The 26,999-nt window shown below is 37.3% G+C and overlaps 1 protein-coding gene across 3 annotated transcripts in view; it reads left to right on the top strand.

The window, feature by feature from the left end:
* Nucleotides 1-26,999, top strand: part of shank3a (SH3 and multiple ankyrin repeat domains 3a) — a 475,306-nt gene that overhangs the window by 79,474 nt on the left and 368,833 nt on the right. Inside the window, exon 1 of one of the 3 annotated variants that reach the window (XM_049483670.1) lies at nucleotides 5,184-5,302. The exons of the other annotated variants lie outside the window; for them this stretch is intronic. The gene's annotated coding sequence lies outside the window, so the exon portion shown is untranslated. Of the gene's footprint in view, nucleotides 1-5,183; nucleotides 5,303-26,999 lie in introns of those variants that run through there. 3 annotated transcript variants of the gene reach the window in all.

Raw genomic sequence — 26,999 nt, 5'->3', positions numbered from 1 at the left:
TCCACTCTGCACTCTATTATTCACACTGTTATCATTTTCTGTACAATCCCTCTGTATTCAACAACCTGCCCCTGAAGACCATTGACATGAAATGCTTCTTTTTGAGCCTCTACAATGAAAAAATAAAATAAAATCAAAAATTGAGAGGATTACTGGCTCTAACACACAGTATTAAATAAAAGCAACTAATCCTTAAGAATTTGTAAAATATCAACTTACACTCAGTACATTCCAGTTGATTTTTAGGGAAATGGGGAAATGACTACACATTGAACAGTGAATGTTAGTGATAAAAGAACTCTATATGCAAATAAATGGTGCCAGGATCTACACTGAAGAATAGAACATTTCAAGTAGATAAAATATTTGTTTTTTATGTATTTCAGATATTTTCCGATTTTGTCTTCCAATTTGGCTATCCCCATCACAAGTGGTGTCTGCGACCCTAGGAGGATGCGGACGAGCACATGCCTCCTCCAACACATGTGAAGTTAGTCACACTTTTTTTCCACCTGCTGCCAAAGCATCATTGGCTGAGCGGCTAGCGCGCTCGGAGAAAACCGCAGTGATTCAATTCCGATACATCCGCTCACAGACGCTGCGTGCAGCTCGTCACCACCTTTGAGCGTGATGGGGAGAGAGCGCCATCTACCCACCCGGAGGGAGCAAGGCCAATTTTGCTCCCTGTGGCTGCTGGCAGCTGATGGCAGAGCTACATGAACGGGATTCGAACCTGTGACCTCTTGTTCATAGTGGCAGCGCATTAGACCGCTGGACCACTCAGCGCCCCATAACATGATGGATTTTTAAGTAAGTTGAACCTATCAACTTTAAAATAGCTTACATTAAGTACTTAATTATTTATTTTGATTATACTTTTGACTTTTGAGTATAGACACAGAATTACTTTGATTTCAAGTGAGGCCAGTCAGGCAACCATTACATAAGATATACATGTAAAAAACATGTAACCCTAAGAGAAGGTAGCCCAAGGGGACATGACTATACATTGACAGTGATCATTTTAAAAAGCTTAGTGCAAAATGTTTCCTTGATTTTTTTTAACTAAACCAAGCAAACAAATCTTTTTTTTTTCAGTGTGTGGTTGTGTTAATTCCCACATATTTTTTTTGGAGGATTATGTAGAATAAATATCAAAACACTGTGTATATAGGATGTTTGGCTGCTTTTATATCATCATTTTACAGAGGAAAACAATTCTCAAGTGTTTCGAGTAGAAGAAAATCCTTTTTTAATTAACTTCTAATTCAAGCCATTTTTCAGCATTTTTACTGGTCCATTCAACAGTTCTGATGTTCTCTAGTAAGCTTAAAATGCACAAAAATGGTGTCACGGCTGCCACAATGAGAGGATGTGGAGAACAGACACAAACGCAACCTTTAACAACCACAAAAAACAAGGAAACAATAAACTAAAAAAAGGAACTTAGAGAACAAACAGTACATGAACGCAATCGGGACAGATGCTAACAACGTACTGTACAAGAACCGACAAACTAACACTGATGACACTGAAGGGGCTTAAATACACACACACAAGGTCGGGAAAGGAAACAGGGAACACCTGGGGACTGGTAATGAGGGGGTGGAGCTATAAATGAGCACAGGTGAAAAAAGTTAAGGAGGAAACGTTTTAGTGTCAAACACAGAGTTTAGTTACAAACACAGAGAAACAGGAACCCAGAAGGGAAATGACAGGGAAACAGGGCAAGGACCTGACAAATGTAGAAACACATTTTTCTTTGGACAGCAATGATATGCTAACATGTTGTTGTTCAGTTGTTCACACACCTTCTAAAACCTCCACAAATGAGCATTCTGGGAATGTGACGCTCTAATCAGGAACATCTGTCTATGAACATAAGGAAGAGCTGCCCACAGGCCAAAGGAGCCAATAGGGACATTTGTTAATTACCCATAAAATACCCTATCAGCCCTATAAGCATGAGAATATAGTATCTGCACTGTATGGATGGAAGTTTCGGAACATCTGTGCATTCATTGTTTCTTCTGGAATCAAGGGTATTTTTTTAATAATAGTTTTTTTTCTGATTTTGTTGGAGTAACTGTCTCTAATGTTCAGAGCAGACTTTCTATTAGATTTTTTCAAGCATGACTGTGAGGATTTGATAGCACTCAGTGACAAAAAAAGTGGTAACACTTCCTATGAACCCTGTATTTATAATGCCTTATGAATGCATTCATAGTGCATTATATGGCATGCATAAAACCTTGTAATAACTGTAATAAGCCTGTATAATAACTCATAAGTACTTACAGTGACATGCATAACACATTATAAACTATAAGTATAAGGGTTTATAAAGAAAGGGCTTATAATGCCTTATAATATCTGTTCATAAGAACATTATACAATGTAGTTTTGTAAGCACTCCAACACATATTTGGTATATTTTAGTATAATGCATAGTAATATACAGCTATGATTTCTCAAATTATTTTTTTATATAAGTGCGTAACACATTATAAAGCCTTATATACAGTCATTACTGACTTTAAGTGCAGTGAATTTTCATATGCTTTTTAAACATAAAGTAAATTTTATTATGCTCATAATGTCTTGACAGTAATGACTGTATATAAGGCTTTATAATGTGTTACGCACTTATATAAAAGCTTAATTTGAGAAATTATAGCTTCATATTATAATGCATTATACTAAAATATACCAAATTTATGTTATACCGCATTACAACACTACATTGTACAATGTTCTTATTAACAGATATTATAAGGCATTATAAGCCCTTTCTTTATAAACTCGTATACTTGTAGTTTATTATGTGTTATGAATGTCACTGTAAGAGTTATTATACAGGCTTATTACAGTCATTATAAGGTATTATGCATGTCATATAATGTATTATAAATGCATTTATAATACATTATGAATACAGGGTTCATAGGAAGTGTTACCAAACAAGTTGCTCAGGATGTTGGATGATCAGCACCTCACCTCATTCAGCTTCAGTATGTTTTAAACCCCTGTAGTCCATATCTATAATTAGGCATGTTATTTTGCTGCAGATAGTCATATTCTATTGGAATTTAATTGATATTCTATTAGTATTCTATTGCCAGAACTAAATAAAATAGTGCATATCTGCTCCTCTGACAGTATAATGGTGGTTAAGAGCAGTTTATCAGTATAAAGTTACACTATGTGGATAAAGCAAGAGGAAATCTTGTGTTTACAGGACAAATCCAGTCTGATGATGATTAGAACTGTCTGTGTTTGTGTACTGGGTGGTGGACTGTGTAATCCTGATCAATGAGCTAAGAGCCAGTGCAATGTGTGTGTGCAGCCAAGCAAGTAGATTTGTCATCTATCACCATTTATTGTCCATGTATTATTCAATTGTTAATACATTCAGTATTATTATTGTTATAATTTATTAGCTATATTGTTATATGATTTACATCCTTTTTTTTTTTACTGCGTAACTCACCCCACACTTTTCAAGATATCAACACCATTCTCATTCCACACAGATTTCTGATTGGATGAATGATTTTCGTACAAACTTAAACTCGCTAAAAACTCTTGGTTTCATTAAACAATAAATGGGATGCAATCCCATTTCACCTCTTGGCCCTACCACTTACCCCTACCCCTTGTTTTTGAGTGTAACACTTCCCCTTGTAACTCTGGGGGAAGGGGTTAAATTCCTTCACCCTAAGAATTGGGACAACCCTTCAAGCAGTGGCTACATCATCAGGAGCGCTAAAGTTCAGTAACCTAGTCCTTTTTAGGGCATTGTATGTCTTAAGAAAGTGGGAAGATGGTGCAGAAATGAATTATTATTGTCCATTTCTTAATCTCTCTGTGATGGGGAGCTGAAATTAGCTTTGATTAGCTTTTACTTTACTTTATTTTTCCATTCCACCTTAAATGCTGCAGACCCTGCCAGCTGTTGCACCATTTAGGTTATTTTTCTTTTGTTCATCAGTCACCACACTCTAATCCATAGCCATACCATCCAGCAGCCATGTATTTGTTGTTTTCTCTTACCTATCCCTCATTCCTCCCATTCATCCCTTCTATTCATTTTTTGTCCAGAAGCAAGGCTTTGAGTCTTATGTGCCCGACAGCCAACAAACTTCATGTATTCCTCAAGCCTTAATGGAGATCCATACTGACCTGCACTCTTCTATATCTTTTTTTTTTTGTTGTTCATCCCTCGCTTCTGCTATTCAGCTGCACAACCATTCTGTGTTTCCTTTAGGAAAAGCACGTACTTGGTTATTTTCCACTTGACTTTTGACAATGCCAGATGCCCTGAATATTGGGCTAACATTGCATCATGAATAGACCAATAAAAACGGACCAAAACGACTTAAAACCATGTCACATTGAGCCCTTAAATTGAGGATCAAGACCTTGAAAGTCAAGAACTCTTCTTGTAAAAAAGTTTGATTCTGATTTTGAAGCTACAGTTTTGTATGTGCTGGAAATGCGTCTTGTGTATAATTATGTGTAGACGGGCAAAACTGTCAGAGTCTTCAATTGTCGTTTATCTAAACACAAAAGAGAGCTGTCTGTATCTGTGTTTTAACATTCCCTCATTTCTGTCTAATTGTTAAGAGTTTTAATGACTGGAACCGGATTTGCAGAAAGATAGGATCTTGCTGATTTTATCACATAATTAAATGCTATTGAATGTAGCTCTTCCTGCTTCAGGACAGTGCTGCAAAAATGATTAATAGGCCCTCAGTGATGCTATGAGCTGACTGTAGCCATCAAGCCATTCCCTGTGATGATGGGTGTACTGCAGTGGAAAGCTGGTGCCAAGGATAGCCTCTTAGCTTTGTTGCTAACAGTCGTATGAGGTATGAACAGTCCTGACATAGCAGGCATAGCTCCTGTCCGAGCTGGGTTCCTCGACTGAGCATCTGAACCTTTGAATGATGTAATGGAGGGGTTACACCAGGGATATCCCCTAATACCAGCTGCTGGCCTCAGCGCTGTGTGGAGTTGTGGAGTAGGCTAAGCCTGAACCTGGGCTAGCCCAGGGTCCTCTGCCGCTAGCTTCTGCGTATTTATAGTGTGGCTCCTGCTGAGTGCAACAGATGGCCAAGCATGATCCTATTAGCTCCATTAATGCACTCGGGTGCATGTGGACACTCGGCAGTCCTCACCTGTAAGCCTCTGTGTTCAACAATTCTCACTCTCCATTATCCCACACTCTCCCTGTGGACACTTTCAGCAGGCCTGTCCACAAATTTACACCTCCAGAGAGAAGACTACGCGGGAAATTCAGGTATGTCCAGGTTTTTAATCGTCTGGAGGCTTTATTTCACTGCTTCAACTGGAACTAGCGGCAGTAGCAGAACTTGACTTGGCTTGGCTTGACTGCGCATGTGTATTCATGCTGCTTTGTTTACTATTGTAACTTGCATGGTTTTTGATATTTCAAAAGGGTTTAAATATTTCAAACCTACACATTGCATGCCATTACTCTCATCAGTGTCTTTTTAGGATTTCTCATACAGTACAATACCAGTCAAAAATTTGAAGGCACCTTTTTATTTGTTTTTATTTATTATTTTTTTCTGTCTTACATTGTAAATGAATACTAAAGTCATCCAGACTGGGAAAGAAACATGTAGTACCTTAAAAGTGTTAAACAAACCAAAATACTATGTGAAGCATTTAGATGGACTCTTTTCTGGAGTGCTTCTAACTTGTGTTTTCTGAGGCTGGAAACTTATCCTGAGCAACAGAGATAGTCCTGATGAGAGCCAGTTTCATCATAAATTTTTTGATGGTCTTCGTGACTGCACTTGAGGATACTTTCAACGATTTTGATTTTATTTTGAAGGATAGACTGACCTTTATTTCTTAATGTAATATAGACAGACAGACAGACAGACAGACAGACAGATAGATAGATAGATAGATAGATAGATAGATTACTTTATTAATCCCCAATGTGGAAATTCATTTTTGTTACTTACTTAAATAAAGAGTTGAGTCATTCTTGCCATAATATATACTATTACTCAAATAGGACTGTTTACTGTATACCAACTCTACCTCTTCACAACTTTACAACTGATGCTCTCAAACACATTAAGAGGGCAAGTAATTCAAGTTATTGATTTGACAAGATCAGCACAGCTGTTAACTCTACCTCATTCAAGCAAGAGGTGCTTAAAACCAGAATAAAACATATTTTGGTTTGTTTATCACATGTTTTTCTTCATAGTTTGGATAACTTTAGTATTAATCTACAATGCAAAACATTTAAAAACAATTAAAAACTGGTGACTGATACTGTATTCTATCCCTAAAGGAAACCATTGTCCATATGATCATATAATCAAAGTTTGGTGCTGGGTGCATCCTGTCTACTATATTATTGCCTACATAGTCAAGTAGCTTTTAATATCATCACATTTTACAATGACTTGTTACACCAATGAGACATAACATTATAACCACTAGCATAATATTGTGTAGAACCCATTCATGCCTCCAGAAGAGCTCTGACCTGTTGAGGTATGGACCCCACATAACCTCTGTAGTATCTGGTACCAGGATTAATGTTAGCAGCAGATGCTTTAAGCTCTGTAAATTGTGAGGTGGGCCTCCACAAGCATCAATGAGGCTCAAGGTTTACTAGTTATCCTTCACTGGAGCACTTTTGGAACACCCCACCAGCCTGATGTTTCGGAGATATCCAGACCCAGTCATTTATTTATCGTTGTTTGTTTGTTGTCAAAGTCAGATTTTTATACTTGCCTATTTTCCTTTCAACACTTCGACTAATTGACTGATCCTGAGCGTTCACTTGTCATCAAAGTTATTGCACTATATTTATTGAGTTACACCTCTAGTAATAATGTGTAAAACATGTGCAACACAACATCCCAGACACCCTGTGATAATCCATCCCAAGCAGCTTGAATATTCATGTATTTTCTGCAGATTGTTGAGGGACTGGAGTGTTGATAGTGTACCTACATTTTTGATCAGGGACAGGTCTTGTGATGTGGCTGGCCATGGCATATCATCTGTGTTTTGAAGGCAAGCTCTTGATATGGCAGTGGTGTGTGGACAGGCATTGTCCTGTTGGAATAAAGCACTGAAGTGTGCATCAGAAAAGGTAGGACCACTGGTTTGCAGGCAATCATTAACGTAATGTTGGGCTGTCAAATTGCCTGTAGTGAAGACCAAAGGTGATCTGGCTTTATACAAAATTGGAGCCCACACTAAGACACCAGGTATAGTATATGTGACCTGTAAACAAACCGTTAATCTTGGCGCTGACCACGGTGCATCCATAAGACAAAAGTGAGTCTTGTCACTAGAGATGACACGCCGCCATTGTGGGCCATTCCATTATAGTTTGTTTTTTTTGATAATGAATGTATACAATATTAAAGATTATATGTATTCTAAGAAATATATGAAATCATATAGTCAGTTTATCATCACTTTTTTATTCGGTTATCTCTTAGCATCTTTAAGGTGAATCTTAAACAGTAAAACTTCTAACACAAGGCCTGGAACTGGTTGGAGCTGCTGGCTAATAAATCTGCCACCAGTAAAGGATGAGCCGCAGTGCGATTGGATTTTACAAGACCAATTAGCAATCCAGAGTCATTCAAAGCGGAGGCCATTATCAGTATCTGACACACAGAACAGCCACTTCATATAGATTTTAATGTTACATGACCATCCCAAAGATTTACCCTACACAGACTAGACAAATGTGAAGTGTACTTAAGTAATCTATAGCTGAAGAAACATGGATGTGAAGTGCTTCAGATAGTCAGTACCCTCTCATGCTGGAGAAAAAGCTACGTTAGAACTGAAGAAATTTAATTGTTCACATTGGAACAGCTTGTTCTCCATTCGCATGCTGTGCTAAACTGCACAAACCTGGTACATTTTATTACCTGCTGTAATTTTTGCATGTATCCATTACCGGCAAAATGGTCCCACAGTGTTTAATGAGTTACAGGGAAGAAGAAGCAGTGTGGGTTTTCCATTGTGTTTGATAGCAGTGTTTTTTTATATGCTACTAATTTAAAATGCAAGAAAAACAAAACAAAAACGACATGAAATGCTTTGTAGAGCTAGTGTAAGGCTAGTCAAAACTTGGCAAGGAACTGAACAAATGAGAGGGTATATATAGGCGGGGAAACGGGTGAAATAAATCTATAATTAGGTGACTGTGATCATGATCAGAAACAGAACTCTGCCTTACCCATTAGTCATATTAGTGTAAAAATCCTTAATTCAGATACTGCTTCTGTATTTCTCAGTTCTCCACAAATGCCTGTTGCAGTATTGTAAATGTAAACTACACTTCCATGCACACCTGATTGAACTCTTCTGTTAATTTGCAGGTTTAGAAGTTCTGATAGAAAATAAAAAATCAGCAAATTGTGCTGGACACCGACCCTGAATCTTACATATAAGATTAGTTCTATAGCTTTATTAAATATAACCCAATGCAACTCCACAAGAAATGCTTAATCAAGCAGTTACCAATAGATTCAATATTATAACAATATAGGAACTGCATTAGGAATAATAGCTGAACAATAAACCTATACCAGGTAGCAAAAAATCATATACAAGCACATCTTGTTGCTGAGTATAAACAACAACAATAAACAACAATTGTTCCTAGCTGGAACAGTTTTCCATGCACCAACTTCCCGGTTGTTGAGTATAATATAGAATTCGGCTCAAGCAGCTTTTGCCAAATCTCCTTTTGCCAAGTATAAACCTCATTTGGCCCAATTCCATATAGCCAATGCCGAATCTAAGCTAATGCTGCCATATATCATCTGGTAGGGTTCAAAAGGTTAAAGAGAAATCCTCTTGGCTGACACATATGCTTTGTTGTTGTGTAAATATCCAACACTACTAAAATAAATTGTATAAACCAAGCTAAATTATTTATTCTTTTTAAAAATCCATCTTTTGCTTGGTTGCCATTTCTGTCACAGCTACAAATTGTTTCTTTCTCACAAGGAACTGGAAATTCAACATTTAATTTTACTTAAACAAATCATTGAGTTTTTGTTTTGCCAGAGTATGACATCATCCAGAAAAAGAAAAACACTTTGCTGATTGTGTTATTTTCTGTAGGACTGAATCCAGAACAGCCATATGGCATCATCACATGATGCCTCATTCTACTACTAGATAACATGTTTGTCATGTTTTTATTTGAGCAGTTTTTTTAAGCTTATAAGATTTAGAAGCCAATGTTTCTTATCAATTTCTTGTTTGTGAACACAGAGTTATGCTATGCCGATCAAAAATGATCATGTAGAATTGAGTGTTGTAGATAATATGAGGAAAATAATCTCTGCCCAAAGGTTTGTAGGAGCTCTAAGGGCCTAGAGTGTGAGCCAAAGTCACATTAGGTTAACAATCAGTGGATTTCTGCCAGTGGCACAGTGTCCAGTCTCTTAATTGGCCAAGAGAAACTTTGCTCTAGACCTGCAGATGAACAGATGAAAAGTTCTGTAGAGGTGTTAGACTGGAGAATGGTCTTGCTGATGTCCGAGTCCTAGGGGTGTTATGGTACACGTATTCATTGCAAATAGTTACAATTTGGTGCATGCAGTCCTACCGAGGACACACAGTAGCTTGTGTACTATAATTAATTAACATGGTGAAGAAGGGGATGTAGTGTGAACAGACTTTAATAAGAATACAGAAGTATTGGATGGTACATATAGTTATTGATTCTTAGCAGTGTAAATTATTTTAATCTGTAATCTATGTGTATATATGTTGTTATTCACAATGGTATTCATCTTTTTATCTGTAACAAATTGACTAATCTGCTTGTGCAGTCGTTTTTCATGTTGCTAAGACAACAATACATTTAAATGTTAAATGCTTACGATTCTATATCTTTATCTAGATTGATGTTAAATATATTTACATTAAAGTACAAATACGCTTCTTGTTCCTGTCTTGTGTAAGTAGCACACTTTTAGTATATTTTGCTGGGTATAAAAATATATTTTAATATACTGTACTACAATTTTAGCATGTTGCAATTATTATTTTTTAAATGTATTAATTAACTTTCTAAAAAGTTACATGCTACACTGTACTTTAAGTGAACTACTGTAGCATTTGTTTTTAAAACACTTTGCTAAAAATGTACAAAAGTAAATTTGGAAATAAGTATTTTAAAAGTATTTTTAAAAGTGTACTTCATAGCAGTTTTTTTTTAATACAGTAAATTGTACTTTATAAAAATAGAATTAAAGTTTAGTTTCAAAAGCATAATATTAATGTTCTTTTAAATAAGTATTTTAAAAAAGTGCATAAACCTGTTAGTATATTATATTATAATTAATTATATATAAAAAAAATTCACCAGGGGTTGCATAAAGTTAATATATTACTCTGTGTATAAATTACATGACAGTATTGATTTATCTCTAAAATATATCTTATCCTAGAGTGACTGTGGGACTGTGTTAAATTTACCTCTGTAATAGATTCAGTTTATTTAACACTGGTAATATACTTGTTATAACTAAGTTACACTTATGGCCTATAATTAAGTACAACTTTCTGTACACTAGGCAGTAAAAAATAACTCTATATATATTGGTGTAGAATGTTCAAATGAACTCAGTGTAACAATCTGTAACTTTTGTGTAACTATTGTGTTCCCATCTTTAGATGGAGATAGATAGATACTTTATTGATCCCAGAGGGACATTCTGGAATTCTTAATGCATTTTTTGTATATTTTTTTGCTAGTTAAGACCTTAATTTGTGTATACTGTTACACCACTAAGGAGTACATATGTCAAAAAAGCACAGTCAGACTTCAGTAGCCTTAGCACCACTATATGGTCTGACTTTTTTTTTTCTTTTTTTTTTTTTTTTTACAATATCTTATTATTTATAGTATTAGCTGTGTTTGTTCTGGCTGTCAGTGGTTTGACTGATTAATTGGTGAATGAGACGTTGTGTGTTGGCTAATAGGATGTCACTCAAGGTTGCATAATTTGCCTGAAGGTATGTGTTTCTGTTATACATCATTGTTAGGTACAGTGAGGAGGCTGGAAATGGACCGGGACAGATTTCTCCACTGCAGTACATTCGGCCATGAACGCTGTTTCCCCCTGCCCTGACAACTCATTTAAACAGCCTCTTTACTGTACAATACGCTAATAGTGATAAAGATGACCACACTGTGACCTATGACCTTTTCCTGATATAGGCCATCTGGAGCTGATGATCAGTGGTCAAACCAAGTAACCATGATAAAATAGCTTAATCCTGTAGGTTATACTCATAAGCGCTTTAAACAGACCATGTAATGGACAATTAATGAACCATTTTTAATGAAAGATGTTATTATATTTTTTCATTTATTTAGCCTTTATTCAACCAGGTCAATCCACCAAGACTTTGATTTAATTTAGTTAACACTTAGTTTCAAAACCTACCATTCAATCACCATTGTTTTATAGAAACAATAAACACCCCCCTTCTATTGTCACCTGTCAAGTACCTGGTTCAATACTAGAGATGGACCAATCAGGGTTTTTGGCAGCAATACTGATTGCTGATCATCTTTCAGCTCAATCAGGTGATCACCCACATTGATTAGCCCTTTCCAGCCAAACTATGAGAAGCATCATCATGCAGGTCTTCTGTAATGTGCTGTGTAATATCTCAAGATAAAGTCAATTACTTTACTTTTTGGATGCAACAACATTAAAGGGCTCTATCGTACATCCTATGCAAGGCATGTCGAGATGCTCATTGCTATCTTACTCCCTGTCTGCAGTCTATTTTCATGCCTTGGGCCTGTGCCATTAAGTTAGCGTTGGAGTTTATGAATCTACACAGATGGGCGTAGTGGTCTGGAAGTGAGTTGTGTGCAGGTAAATATCTGTCATGTTTCTATCTTGATGGTGGAAAAGTTGTGCAACTGACTGATTAAAAACCCTGACAACAGTCAAAATTCATGTGCCTAATCTACTCTGAATCCTACCTTAGCCATGCAGTATCAACAACTGCCACACTGATTGGTTTATTTCATGTTACACTCATGATTGATTAAAATAATTAGTACAAGCCTTTTGCATATTTCGAGCTGTGCAAAGCATATTTTTCATGATACCAAAGACACAGCACGCCTTAAATCAAACAGCATGATGCGCAATTGACCAGCGTGGTATAGATCACTAAAATAGGGCCCTAAAAATGCTGTGGCACACCAGCTGTAAATATCTCTATATTCCTGTACAGAACCGCACTGTGGAGCTCAGAGTCAAAACAACAAACTTAATATATGGGCTGTATGATGTCCTCATGAGAGGGGTATCTGGTTAGTGACCTAAAAAATCTTTATTCTCATGCCTCCACATTATGGGTTAGTCTTATAGGTACACTCTACCGATATTTGAGTCAGACTGACAGACCTACACAGTACAGTCTTGTTATGCTAATCAGTGTATCAGCTTATACATGCATACTTCTCATACACATATGTATATTTTAATTGGACAATCAAAGACGTTTGAATTATTACCAGATAAAGTAATTTGCATAATTCCATCTTTTATCTGTTTGATTTAGTCAAGCGCAAAAAAAATAAAAAAAGGTTTTGTCTTCTGAGTCCAATTGTTGGCATTAATACCTTTACATGAAATAACAATAGTGTGAGTGGGTCTGGCTCTGTAAAGCTGGGGATGGTATTTGAATGTATTAGACACTAATGAATGCATGGCTGTATAAGCTCATCAGAGGACTGAGTGCTGCTGGCCTTCGTTCCCTCTCTCTGGAGCAGGAGTGAATTTACTCAGCACAATGCCCTTCACACAAAATAATCCCTGCAGTCCCTGTCCATCTCTCTCACACACACACACACACACACACACACACACATAAATTGAAATCATGCACTAAGCCTTTCATGAGCAGTTCATTTCTGCTGGGCACTTCATTTTAGACTTGAGTATGTGGAGTATGTCCATGTTCCCATCATGTGCACACACACAGAAATCACATAATGAACCTTAGAGGGGTGCACACCATCAACTCAGTGGGACACACACATGCACACACACACACACTCACACACACACACACACCACACACTGATCCAGTTCTGATTAAAGGCTTCTTTTTCAGAACCATTATCTGTGGTATTACTAAATTCATCTTGAAATGTCTGAAGAAGAGAGAGTGTGAGAGAGAGAGGGAGAAAGAAAGAAGAGAGAGAGTGAGAGAGAGAGAGAGAGAGAGAGAGAAAGAAAGAAGAGAGAGAGTGAGAGAGAGAGAGAGAAAGAAAGAAGAGAGAGAGAGAGAGAGAGAGAGAGAGAGAGAAAGAAAGAAGAGAGAGAGAGAGAGAGAGAGAGAGAGAGAGAGAGAGAGAAGGAGATAAAGAGGGAGACAGAAAGTATTCTAATAGATCCTGTTAATACAGACCACCATAATACAACTTTCCATATGAAAAGACTTTCTGGGCAATGCTGAATAGGCCACAGATTGCTATCTTATCTGAGCTGAAGAACAGAAACACAATGTCATCAAAACTCCTGACTTTTCAGGACTATTCCTTCTGTATTTATGTGGTTTGTTTTGCCAACAAGGTCTAGATCACATCAGATAAATACAGCTTTGGAAAATTATGAGTTTCTTTAAATTTACCAAATTGAAACCCTTTAGAATATAATCAAGAGAAAGATGGTTGATCGCAAGCCATCAAACCAAACCAAGCTGAACTGCTTGAACTTTTGCACCAGGAGTAAAGGCATAAAGTTATCCAAAAGCAGTGTGTAAGACTGGTGGAGGAGAACATGCCAAGATGAATGAAAACTGTGATTAAAAACCAGGGTTATTCCATCAAATATTGATTTCTGAACTCTTAAAACTTTATGAAAATGAACTTGTTTTCTTTGCATTATTTGAGGTCTGAAAGCTCTGCATCTTTTTTGTTATTTCAGCCATTTCTCATTTTCTGCAAATAAATACTCTAAATGACAATGTTGTCTGTAGTTTATAGAATAAAACTACAATGTTCATTTTACTCAAACATATAACTATAAATAGCAAAATCAGAGAAACTGATTCAGAAACTGAAGTGATCTCTTAATTTTTTTCCAGAGCTGTATATATAACGTCATTGTGTTATTAGATGGGTATTCTACTCTACAGCTATTGGCACAAATTTAAGTAGGGGTAGAATCAAGGACAGGAAGCAGAACCTGGGTCAGGAGCTTAAGGGAGTGGCGCTGGGTCAACAACCTGAGCCACTGAATACTGAAATCATCAGAGGAGCAGGAACTGGAGCTCCTTTGGTTGAAGGAAAGTAAGCGAGGGGCTAGTGCTGGACAAATGTTGGTTCTATCAAGATCCTCAACTTCTTAAGGGCAATGTATGCTTCTTTGTTGAATCTATGCCATGCGCGTATTCGCTTAGCCTACACTGTAGCCTGTGACAAAACTTGACATGTGTTTGACCCACGTTATGTTTAAAGAACTTTGAAAACAGAATAGAAATAAATAAGACAACATATTTTAGCTGATGTATCATGTTGATATTATGGTCAATTGCAGCATTTTGTGAAGAGCCTTTCTTTGGTACCCACAACATGTAAAATAAATTAGTGGGAAATGTTATAAGTGTGCTTTTGTGCTGCACTAGCTCATGAATGAACTAATAATTAAGCAAGTGGAATGTTGTCTGAGTGTCTTATCTGCTTCATATCACTGTATGAAGTCGGAGTTGGAAATCTGAACCGAGACCAGCTCTAGAGCGTTACAACTGGACACAGGAAAAAAATCTGTGCATTGAGCGGGGGCGGGGCGGGGCGGGGCGTGGCAGAATACGGCAGAAGTTGGGGTCAAACTTGGTCATGTAATTAAATTGCGTTAAAAAAACTGACTGTTGGGGCGCCGAATGGTCCAGGGGTCTCAAGTGCTGCCACTATGAGCAGGAGGTCGCAAGTTCGAACCCCCATTCATGCAGCTTTGCCATCAAGATGCCGGCATTCTGGGTGGGTGGGTGGCGCTCTCTCCCCACATCACTTCTAGGGTGATGTCTGCAGCACAGGGCGTCTGTGAGCTGATGTATTAGAACCGAACCGCTGCACTTTCCTCTGAGCACGCTGGCTGCTCGGCAATGCTGCATCAGCAGCAGCTCGAAAAGAAGCGGTGGCTGACTTCACATGTATCGGAGGAAGCATGTGTTAGTCTTCACCATCCTGGTGTGTTGGGGCATTACTAGTGATAGGGGGAGTCCTAATTAGTGGGTTGGGTAATTGGCCGTGTAAATTGGGGAGAAAATGGAAAAAAAAATTAAATAAAATTATAAAAAAAAAAAAACTCTCAGTGAATGTTATGGCTGAGAGTGTATATGTATTTGTTCATAACTTTTTGTTGAGGCATATTTTGAAAAATATTTGCTAAGCCACAAACCCTAAACTTAAAAAAAAAAATATCCCTGACTAACCACCTGTCCCCACTATAAACTTTATAGTATACACCCTTAAATTGTTCCTATTAATCCAATTTAAAGCTACAGGCAGTAGGTTAGACTACCCATTGACTTGCCTTTAAGCTTACACTGTTTTTTTACAGGTCTGATTGGCTGAAGTGCAGAAGCTGAAATAATTACACGTCCTCTTACTATTGTCCCAGGAGAACAAAAGGAGGGAAAAGTACGGACAAAACAATGCAAATGTGTGATTGCTTTGAAGCGATTGATCTTGATTAAGGCCCTTCCTCTGCCAAATCTCAATATCAAACACAGGAATTACACTCTCCACTCACTAATTGTTACAACACTGCCGCCTCAGTGGGAGAGGGATTAGCATTTCTGCATAATGGAGCTGTGAGCTGCGCTCCTCCACTAATTGTGTGTTTTTCACCACTTTCCGACACCGCTCGTCTGACGCTAGAGAAGCAAGTGTTTATGCCCCATGTTTAAACAAACTGGTTCTACAGAGCAGTTTATGGTAATGATCAATCATTAGATGCACTGTTTACTCATTTAAACTGAAATGAATCGGACAGATTTCATGCCAATATGAGACAAATACGTTGCACTAGTTTTTAATAAATATAAACAAATTTTCCATTTCATTATTTCATTGCACTCTGTTTAATCCCAAGATTAGTTTTGTATGGTCAAATTCATTTCATTTGTTAATATACATCCATTTCTGCATTTTAATCCTTCAGAAAATGATTAAGTGTTAAAGGTGTTATTTTACACACATCTTTAAAGTGTGCATCAGTTTTGTTTCAAAATTCTCCTCAGATTCTCCACACATTCTCTGTTGTAGAGAAGTCAGGACTACAGGCAGGCCAATCCAGAGCCTCTGCATTATATTTGCATTGCATTATCTTTTTGAAAATTGCATAGGAATTTCTTGAAAAACAAAACATCTTAAAAGCTCTTAGATTTCAGTGAACTTTGTGCATAAACATCTTTTGGGGACATTAAACTTCTGCTTCTTTGCACCGTGATACTTAAAGTTTTAAAACGTTGAACCTTTGACCTCATATAGAGACACTGTCTGTACCGTCTAGTGGTCACATGAGATTATAAACATGATGGCGGGAATCCCAGTCAAGTGTTTCTACAGTCAGTCCAAACAGAAACATGGACCAGGTAAAATTTCCCAACATATTTTTGTTTGAAACTAGTTTATTTACTTACCACAGAAAGCTAAAAGTTCTAAAATAAAAGTTTTCCTTTTGATTCTAAATGGGAGGGGTATTTTTAAATGTTAAAATAAATTGCTGTCCCCATATGACAATGTGTTTTTTAGCAAAAATTACTTTCTGTACAAAGACAAAGTTTAGTTTTTATACTTGTCCTACTAGGTCCTACTAATCCCAAAAAGCCAGGAGAAATAAACAAATGCACACCAAGCAAAAGTCCAGGTCTTAGAAGGTTAATGCTGCATCACAGAAGTGTACTGAAACATCTCCATACCATGAAAGATCCTGGTTTCTGTGCTTTGTGCTGATAACAGTATGGATGGTCCTTTTTGTTTCTGTTCACATAAGATTTTTGTTTTGTTTTGCAAAGTTTTAATAGGCATTAATAAATGTAACTCTGTACTGTAGAACTTTACAAAGGTTTGTGAAGTAATCCTTTGCTCATGCTGTGATGCAGTGCTGTCTGAGTGATTGGAGATCATGGTGTTTAGCTTAGGCTTGTGGTTTTACCCCTAATGCACTAAAATTTCCATTTTCTTTATTGGTTAATACTATTTTTTAGTGTAGAGGGAAAAATATAAAGATACTTTTGCAAATTTTGTTTGTGTTTTTCATATTGTCCAAGCTTTAAAGCAGTTAAATACGTTTTAAGGGATTCTTTTATTGTGAACAACTGTTACATTACATATTGTAAAATGTAAAAATAAACACAAATTGAGAGTTAAAAAGCAGCTGTAACTGCTGGTGCTCATCTGACCCATTAGGCTGCACACCTGTGCTGAAAGAGACTGCGGGTGAGGGGCTAATGGCACTGGTCAGGTGTGAGAGTTAATCAGCATGCCCTCAGTGTGTGTGCATGTGTGTGTGTGCGAGTGTGTCACAAAGCAGCACTCAGTCGAGAGGCTTAATGCATCTGAAGCTGTTCTCATTGATCCGAGCAGCCATGGAAATCGACCCGCCCTCTTAGGCAGCTTTTCTCCAGCCCGCTGTCCCTGATCATTCAGCCGCCCGATAGAGCCCGATCCTACCAGCCTGTGATAAAGAGCAGCCGGAAGATTAGAACAGCGGAGAGGTTAAACACTGCCAGTGTGTAAAATGATTTTATAGTACATAGGGCTAGGCAGCATTATGATTTAATTGATAAAATATAATGTCCGAATGTTTGTGGATACCCCTACTAATGAATACTTTCAGAAACTTTACATTTTACCCACTGCTAAATGATAAAAGTGATAATAGTACATATAAATCATAGTACTTGCAATACTATGATAATTAAACTGTTTTTACAAGTGATGATGGACATGTGGGCATTAATTACCTCAGATTAAAGAGTTAAAGAGATGGATTTAGTCCTGTCTGGTTTTATGGAGAACAGAAAATTGTGAAAAGATTAGCAGAGTACAGATCTTACTTTAGCAGCATAGCTAAATAAAGAGAGCCAGAAGGTAACATAGACATGAATACACTCTGAAAACCCTGGATTCCAACCACTCCACTGTGAAAAAACACTGTCGAGTGATTACGTGCAAGGGGAGGTTGGGAAGGTAGACAGCACCAGCATCTAGACAACAATTTATAATAGTTTCCTGTGCCTATGAATCTCTGGACCTTTGTATAAAAATGAAAAATGATTGGCAGCAGGGATTTTTGAAAATATGGTAATAATTAGATACATTTACTCACTTATTGCAACGATTGGGACTGTTGTGAGGCACAAAAATGAACCACATGTGGCTTAAAAGCAGCATATTTTGTTATTTTATTTGTTTTGTTTGTTTTTTTCTTCACATAGTATAAAAATGTACATGTGTGCAACACTGCAATTTATTAATGTGCTGAGCTGTCATGTGGAACAATGTTTCTACTGTATAGTTGACATGCAGATGATTGAAAAAGTTACTTTATTTCAGTAATTCAGTTTAAAATGTGAAACATATTTATTATATAGATGTATTACACACAGAGTGATCTATTTCAAATGTTTATTTATTTTATTGTTGATTTTATTCCAAAAGTCAGTGTCTCAGAAAATTAGAATATTATATAAGACCAATTGGTACTTTTGGCAGTGTGGGCAGTGTGCCAAGTCCTGCTGGAAAAGGAAATCCATATCTTCCTAAAAGTTGTCAGCAGAGGGAACCATAAAGGGCTGTAAGATTTTGTGGGAAAATGCTGCACTGACTTTAGACTTGATAAAACACAGTGGATCAACACCAGCAGATGACATGACTCTCCAAACCGTCACTGATCATCAGTAAATTTTACATTTTATTTGTAAATCAAGAGACCAGAGTCTGGAGGAAGAGTGGAGAGACACACAGTCCAAACTGCTTGAGGTCTAGTGTGAAGTTTCCACAATCAGTGATGGTTTGGACATGTCATCTGCTGGTGTTGATCCACTGTGTTTTATCAAGTCTAAAGTCAGTGCAGTTTTGTTTTCCTGGAAAATCTTCCAGCACTACATGCTTCCCTCTGCTGACAACTTTTATGGAGATGCAGATTTCATTTTCCAGGGACACTGGGACACTGCCCACACTGCCAAAAGTACCAATTGGTCTTATTAATATTATATTCTCATTTTGCTGAGATCTTGATTTTTTATGTTTTTTTTATTGGCTGTAAGCCATAATCATTAACAATAAAATAAATAAACACTTAAAATAGATCACTCTGTGTGAGTTTCACATTTTGAACTTAATTACTAAAATAAAGTAACTTTTTAATGATATTCTATTTTTGTTTTAGATGTACCAGCATTTACTGCATCCTACATACAGTACTTGTGCTGTGCAGACAGATATGGCTTTTATGATTCTTCAAGTTTAAACCAGACATCATTCTCTATACATTTTTTGGAGAAAACGCCTATAATTACCATTACTCTCGTGACCTTGTAGGGACTATATCACAACCCACAGGTTTAGAACCCCTGATCTAAATGGAAACATTATTTAACATTATTATGTTCTCAGTCTAGACTCGACACTAAAGATTGAGACTGTGTCTAAGTCCTAAATTTTCTGGAAAGTTTTTCCAGACCGGGAGACTGCATAAGATAAGGCTCTTCTCTTTGAATTCTGGGAGCTAATGGGAATCCAGCACCCTGTGATTTAAGTAATCCAGGTAATCTATAATAGGGAATGGTGTCTCAGAGTAACCAGAAGTGATTAATGATCAGGAAACGCATTTATATATATATATATATATATATATATATATATATATATATATATATATATATATATATATATATACTTTTCTCAAGTGGATGTCTAAATGGAAGACTTCTACTTTTAGTGGTGTTATATATTATCTTAAGTATCTCAACTACATGATTTGTTTACTTCATCCACCACTGTTAGGATCATTTGTTGTGTTGTTGTGAAGTTTAAAGTCAGACAGTCGATTAACTTTTGAGCAAAGTGCATCTGTGGGTGTTCTCTGAGAGAGAGAGAGAGAGAGAGAGAGAGAGAGAGAGAAATAGAGAGAGAGAGAGATGGAGAGAGGGAGGGAGAGAGAGAGAGAGAGGGAGAGAGAGATGTATAAGAGTAATTCTCTATAATTAGCCACTGCTCAGTACCAGTGGGATACAGGTACACAGCTGCTGCATTCTAACTCTCTGGCAACATCAGTTCCTTCCTGTGTGTGTGTGTGTGTGTGTGTGTATGTGTGTGTGTGTGTTTAATTTCTCTGTCATAATTAGGCACAGGTAGACAGCTGTTTCCAAGAGAATTCACCATGAAAGCAGCATTGGAGGTAGTAAATGTTTCTATGTACTAATGGTGCTGCGTTCGGAATCATTCAGCATCTGAATAACCTTGCAGGCATACTTAGGCCTGTAGCTATTTCCGTTAATAACCTGATCTCTCTGAGCCCTCCTTCAAATTATTTTGATATGCATCAAATATGATCTATCCAAGACGAAAAATCAGCTCTTTTTTATAGCGTTTGTGTCCCAAATTGCTGTTGTAGAAATGTCAAGCGTTAATTACACTAATTTAATATTGAATAAAATAGTTGTTTACACTCAGCAAACTTTTTTAGCCACCATATAAGCCTGTAAACCATTTAACTGTGACAAAAAAAAAAAAAAAAAATAGCACTACATAAAACGCACATATATGACACATTGGTCCCTCGTGGAAAATCACTTTCAGCATTCATAATGTAGGCAAACATGTGACATCATCTTGTGGCTTCTTTTTCAAAAAGGTTCCAATTAAAAAAAAAACTCAGACCTATAGAATTTCAGAAAAGAAATGTAACAGTATTGACTTACTGTATTTACTCCAAAAACTTGATATAATCTCAGTCCACTAATGAAAGCCTTTAAGGGCTAAACATAATGTCTATCTAAGGATAATATTAAAGTAAGGCTAAAAATCTTTAAAGCTAACTCTAGGCATATAAATAGAATAGTATTTACAAGGACCATAGGGTGCTTTCTGTTCGAATTGCTGGGGCAGCTAAAAACAACAACAAAAAAACGATAAAAAAGGTTGCTAGGCTGATTCAAGCAACAAAAAATAAGTTTATCCGATTTTTAACAAGCCCATCATAATGAAAAAAACTGTGTTGTGAACTGTTGTAAATAACAAGGAAGTAAATAGGCTTGTAAAACAGCATCTGAGCAGTTTTTACCTTAACCAAAGTCACATACTTCATACATACTACATAATTCATGCATCATTTATACATACTTTTATTATATGCATTGTATGGCCACCCTACCTTATCCCCAACTCCACAAAACATCTTAAAAGTGTAGAATAGAGCCTCTTCATTCCAGATATACAGCTAGACATTCTAGATACAAAACACACACAAACTTCCTCTGCTCCCCAGCTTAATGCTGGAGGCTCTTAATTTTTCAAAATACTGTATATTTATCTGCTTCAGAGAGTCCTATTCTATTGGCAGTAATTTTCTACAGGGACTAGACAAGCTGTACATATATGTATGCATTTGCACATATGTATCGGCAATGAAAACATTGTAAAGTAGCCAAATTTAGATTCAGATACAGCATTCATTAGAAGCTGTGTCCACACACTTTTGGACATACAGTAGAGAATATCGTTGCTGTCCAATGAAAAGCACTTATCTCCAAAACAGCAACTTTACAGGAGAGGGAAAAAACCTTCTTCAATTTCAATGGAAGTCAATGTAAAAAAAGTTTATTTCAGGTCATTTTGAAGAATTTCTATTGGTCCGTTCATCAAGAAATTTCGGCACAGTGTAAGGGACAGTTTGTCTGTTCAAATTATGTAGTAAACTAAAAATCGATAAAAATGGAGATAAGTGTTTTTCATAGGACAGCGACGATATATTATCATTCTGTTGATATTGCCTTTCAAATGAGGTGAATCTCTCAGCGCTTTGCTTTGTAATTTCTCAGTAAACACGTTCTCAGGTGTTAATCACTGAAGACGACTGCAGGCGTAAACAGAGTCAACCACACTTCCAGGAAGCTCTTCCTGTAAACTCTCACCACAGCTTCCATTTGCTTTCATTTACCTGTTTATTGTTAACCCTTTCATCAATAGATAAAACTTTATTCGTGTTTTCTTTCTCTTTCTTTCTTTTTACTTTAATCCTTTCTTTCCTTGGCAGGATAAACACATGAGAGCTTGCTGTCGTACTCACTAAAAAGTCTAAAATTTAATACTACACATAGTGTTGTAATACTTGAGTCTAGGTCTCATTCTCTTCTCATTATCGCAAAGAGAACTAAAGCTAGCGTCGAGCTAGCTAACCATAGCGACCATCTGGATAACACACTAATGTTACTGGGGAGAGAACTAAAGCTAGCGATAAGCTAGCTACCATTAGTGACAAGCTAGCTAACACACTAATGTTACTGGGGAAAGAATTAAATCTAGTGATAAGCTAGCTACCATTAGTGACAAGCTAGCTAACACACTAATGTTACTGGGGAGAGAACTAAAGCTAGCAATGAGCTAGCTAACCACAACGACAAGCAAGATAACATACTAATATTACCAGGAGAGAACCAAAGCAAGCGATGAGCTAGCTAACCATAGTGGCAAGCTAGATAACCTACTAATGTTACTGGGGAGAGAACTAAACTTCACAACAACCTAGCTAAGCTTAAGAATGAGCTAGCTTACACACTAATGTTACTGGGGAGAGAACTAAAGCTAACCACAAGCTAGCCTACATTAGCAATGAACTAGCTAACCTACTAATGTTACCAGGAAGAGAACTAACCTTAGTTAAAAGCTATCAAACCTTAGGGATGAGCTAGCTAGCACACAGAGAACTAGCTAACCTCAATGACGAGCCAGCTAACATACTAATGCTACCAGGAAGATAACTAACCTTAGCGACAAGCTAGTTAATCTTAGGGATGAGCTAACTAACACACTAATGTTACTGGGGAGAGAACTAAATTTAGCATTGAGCTAACTAATGAATCAAAATTTCTGTTCCATACATTTTTTTATATAGTTTTTGTTTTGAGGGCAAATTGTAACTCACATTTTTATAATAAAAATGAATGGAATTTTATTAAGTTGATTTGGTCTTGGTCTCGCTCTCTGAAACTACAAAATAAATCTTGGTCTTGCCTCTGACTCGATATGTCCCGGTCTTAGTCTTAACTCGGACTCAACTCTAGTGATCTCGACTAGAACGCCAGCTACACCAATTGATCCTGTTTTCTACTGGGAGGGAGGGAGAGATGCTATGTTGGTCAAAGTACTGAAGACAGCAATGCTGTTTTCCAGTACAGGGTTCCTGCTGGAAAGGCTAAAAGCTAATGATATGCTGTCCAAATCAGACAATGATGCAGCTGTTTAGTGAATAAAAGCTAACACTGACCAACCAAATTACACACTAATGTGGCTATCCATTACAAGGATGCCTCTAAAGAGGCTAACAGCTAACGCTAGGCAGAACAGTGCAGTTATACACCATTGCAAATGTCTCTTAAACCTGCAAAGTGTAAAAATGAATAAGGCTAGACCAACCGACTACAATCTGTATAACTGGCTAAGCACCATTCTCTCAATTTATTGTACCTGTTTAATATTAACCATTACATCATCAGAGTAACAGAGTAAACTTTGTATGTGTTTTTTTTTCTATTTCTTTCTTCCTCTCGCTCTGCTTTTTATTCTTTCTCTTCTTGGCAGTGTTCACCTGCGGGAGCTTGCTGTTGTACTCACAGTGTCTGTCTCTTCCTCTCCTTTATGAGTAGTACTGGGAATGTGAACATCAAACACAATGAGTATGTGTGATATTTTCAATCTTGTGTAAAGGCGGCCTCCTCCCCACGCCCAGGCCTTTGAGCGCTTGCCATCAGATGCTTGATGCAGAGATTAGACGTTCTGCTCTGTATCTCTGTGTGGCTGTACAGCAGGAAGAAGAAAGCGTGAGTCAGGTAAAGCTCTCCAGTGAAACTAGTGAAGCGTCCAGCAGGGAGGAGGATGCGGTGCTGGCAGTTGTACAGCAGACTGCTGGTAAAATGCTCTCTGGAATATTTGTATTTTCTCTGAGATTAACTGTCTCTATCATGAGGAGGAGGCGTGTGCAGGACTCGCCAGCCCAGGTCGGTCCCTATTGTGTGCAAACTTCTGGTGCGCTCTTCCTATTGTGCGGCGCTCGCAGCCTTTTCTTTTGTTTATCGTTGACTGTGCAGACCGGGGAAGTCATTTTGCAATTTCATTTTCTCTCCCGTGCCAGTTCCTTCTGCCGACTGTCACCATTCACTCACTAATTAAGGCTCAGGGAATGGATTTCTGTAAATGCTGCTGCATATTCGTTCCAACAGTCATTATACCAATAAAATGAACTCAAATTTAACCTGTTTAACTGGAAGGGATCTGTCTACAGCTGCAGACTTCCTTTACTTACTCTCTTAACTACACACCTTGTTTATTACTTTATGCATAGTTTCTAAATACTGTACAGTACACTGACATACCTTGTGTAAAGAGACAGGAACTAGTATCATGTCCCATGACTTTTGCCATAGTGTTGAAGGACTTGATTTTAGCAACAAGCTAGTTAACCTTAGCGACAAGCTAGCAAACATACTAATGTTACCAGGCAGATAACTTTAGCAATGAGCTAGCTAACCTTAAAAATGAGCTCGCTAATATACTATTGTTCCCAGGAAGAGAACTAACTTTAGCAACAAGCTAGTTAACCTTAGCGACTAGCTAGCAGAAGGGATCTGTCTACAGCTACAGACCTCTTTTACTTACTCTCTTAACTACACACCTTGTTTATTACTTTGTGCACAGTTTCTAAATACTGTACAGTACACTGACATACCTTGTGTAAAAAGACAGGAACTAGTATCATGTCCCATGACTTTTGCCATATCCCATGGAAGCTTTCTCTTTCTTTTATCCTTTCTTTCTTTGGCAGGGTAAACACATGAGAGCTGTCATACTCACTAAAAAGGCTAAAATATAACACTGCACCTAGTGTTGAAGTACTTGATTTTAGCAAGCTAAAATCGACAAGCTAGCAAACATACTAATGTTACCAGGGAGATAACTTTAGCAATGAGCTAGCTCACTTTAAAAATGTGCAAGCTAACATACTATTGTTCCCAGGAAGAGAACTAACTTTAGCAACAAGCTAGTTAACCTTAGCGACTAGCTAGCAGAAGGGATCTGTCTACAGCTACAGACTTCTTTTACTTATTCTCTTAACTACACTCCGTTTATTACTTTGTGTATAGTTTCTAAGAACTGTACAGTACACTGACATACCTTGTGTGAAGAGACAGGAACTAGTATCATGTCCCATGACTTTTGCCATGTTCCATGAAAGCTAAAGAATGCTGCATTGATCTGTGGGATATGAATGTGGTTGTGATTTTTTTTTCTGCTCACGTGGACATTTGTAGCAAAATGCTATTGGTCATGATCATTACCACGCACTGCACTGTCCACTGTTGGTGATAATGTCTTCTATGATGTGTTTCTGGTACACACATGACACTGTGGATCAAGGAATGTTAAATACTTTTAAATATTTTCATTGTGTTGCTGCTGTCTGAGTTGTATGGGACTTTGAGGAGCTTCAGGGCGTCATTTATGTCATTGATGTAATGGGTGATTCCCCTTTGAAATAAATCCAGTTAATTGTCTTAAATTCACTGTAAATTTGCTGTAGGTATAAATTTTTCAGACAGTGCGTTAATGCTGGGGGGCACAAACTAACATTAGCATTGAGTTAGCTACATTACCAGGGAGAGTATTAAGGTAAGTAGAGAGCTAGCTAAAGTTAGCGGCAAGCTAGCTAACATATTAACATTAGCAATGAGCTAGCTAACATTATCAGCCATCTAGCTAACATTAGCAGTGAGCTAACTAACATACTAACATTATTGGCAAGGTAGCTAACATTAGTGGTGAGCTAGCTAACATACTAACATTAGTGGCAAGCTAGCTAACTTTAGCGGCAAGCTAGCTAACATACTAACATTAGTGTCAGCTAGCTAACTTTAGCGGCAAGCTAGCTAACTTACTAACATTAGCGGCAAGCTAGATAACATTAACTTGTGAGCTAGCTAACATGCTAACATGCTAACGTTAGCGGAGAGCTTGCTAACATACTAACGTTAGTGGCGAGCGTTCTTTCATTATTCTTTATGGTTCCTATGGTTTAATGTAATGCAACTTACATATCTTATGTTTGCTCTGTTCTGCTTTACAATGGAAAAAAAAAAAAAAAAAAACAAAAACAAAGAAGAAACATTAAGTTTTGATTTCCAATACAATAAATTGTTTTCTACCAAAGAAATGATGACTAAAGTTCTGGATGTTAAATTATTGTTATTGAGGTTTTAAAAAAGTCTTAAAATACATTAAAATTTACTTTTAATATGGTGCAAGATCCCTGTCAGTGCATTCACTTGCAAAGTTTGTAGTATTTTAGATACCTTCTAAGCACTTCCTCAGCCCTGCTCAGATAAGAGAATAGGGAATACTGCATCACTATCAAAGTTATATTAATATCAGTGTTATTATCAGTGAGAGCGGTGCTTTGGAGTGGTCCGGCTGTAATCTGCCGGCTCTGCGTTTACTGATATCCCCCTCGCTGCTTTCTATTCATCTGCACAATATGCTGGAGCAGCACCCACACGAGGAGAGCAGTGGGCTCTCGTTAGGGCTCATCTGCTAATTAAAGTCTGATTAAAGCAGCGTGCCTGCAAGGTCAGAGTTAGATTCTGAGCTAAGCCTGCCTGAACAGAGCATACATACTAATCAACACAAGCGGCTATGCCTCCTCTCC

This window comes from Astyanax mexicanus, chromosome 9 (assembly GCF_023375975.1).
Source record: "Astyanax mexicanus isolate ESR-SI-001 chromosome 9, AstMex3_surface, whole genome shotgun sequence".
Taxonomy (NCBI): domain Eukaryota; kingdom Metazoa; phylum Chordata; class Actinopteri; order Characiformes; family Acestrorhamphidae; genus Astyanax; species Astyanax mexicanus.
The sequence above is the reverse complement of the archived record's forward strand: the minus strand, read 5'-3'. Positions and strand labels throughout refer to the sequence as shown.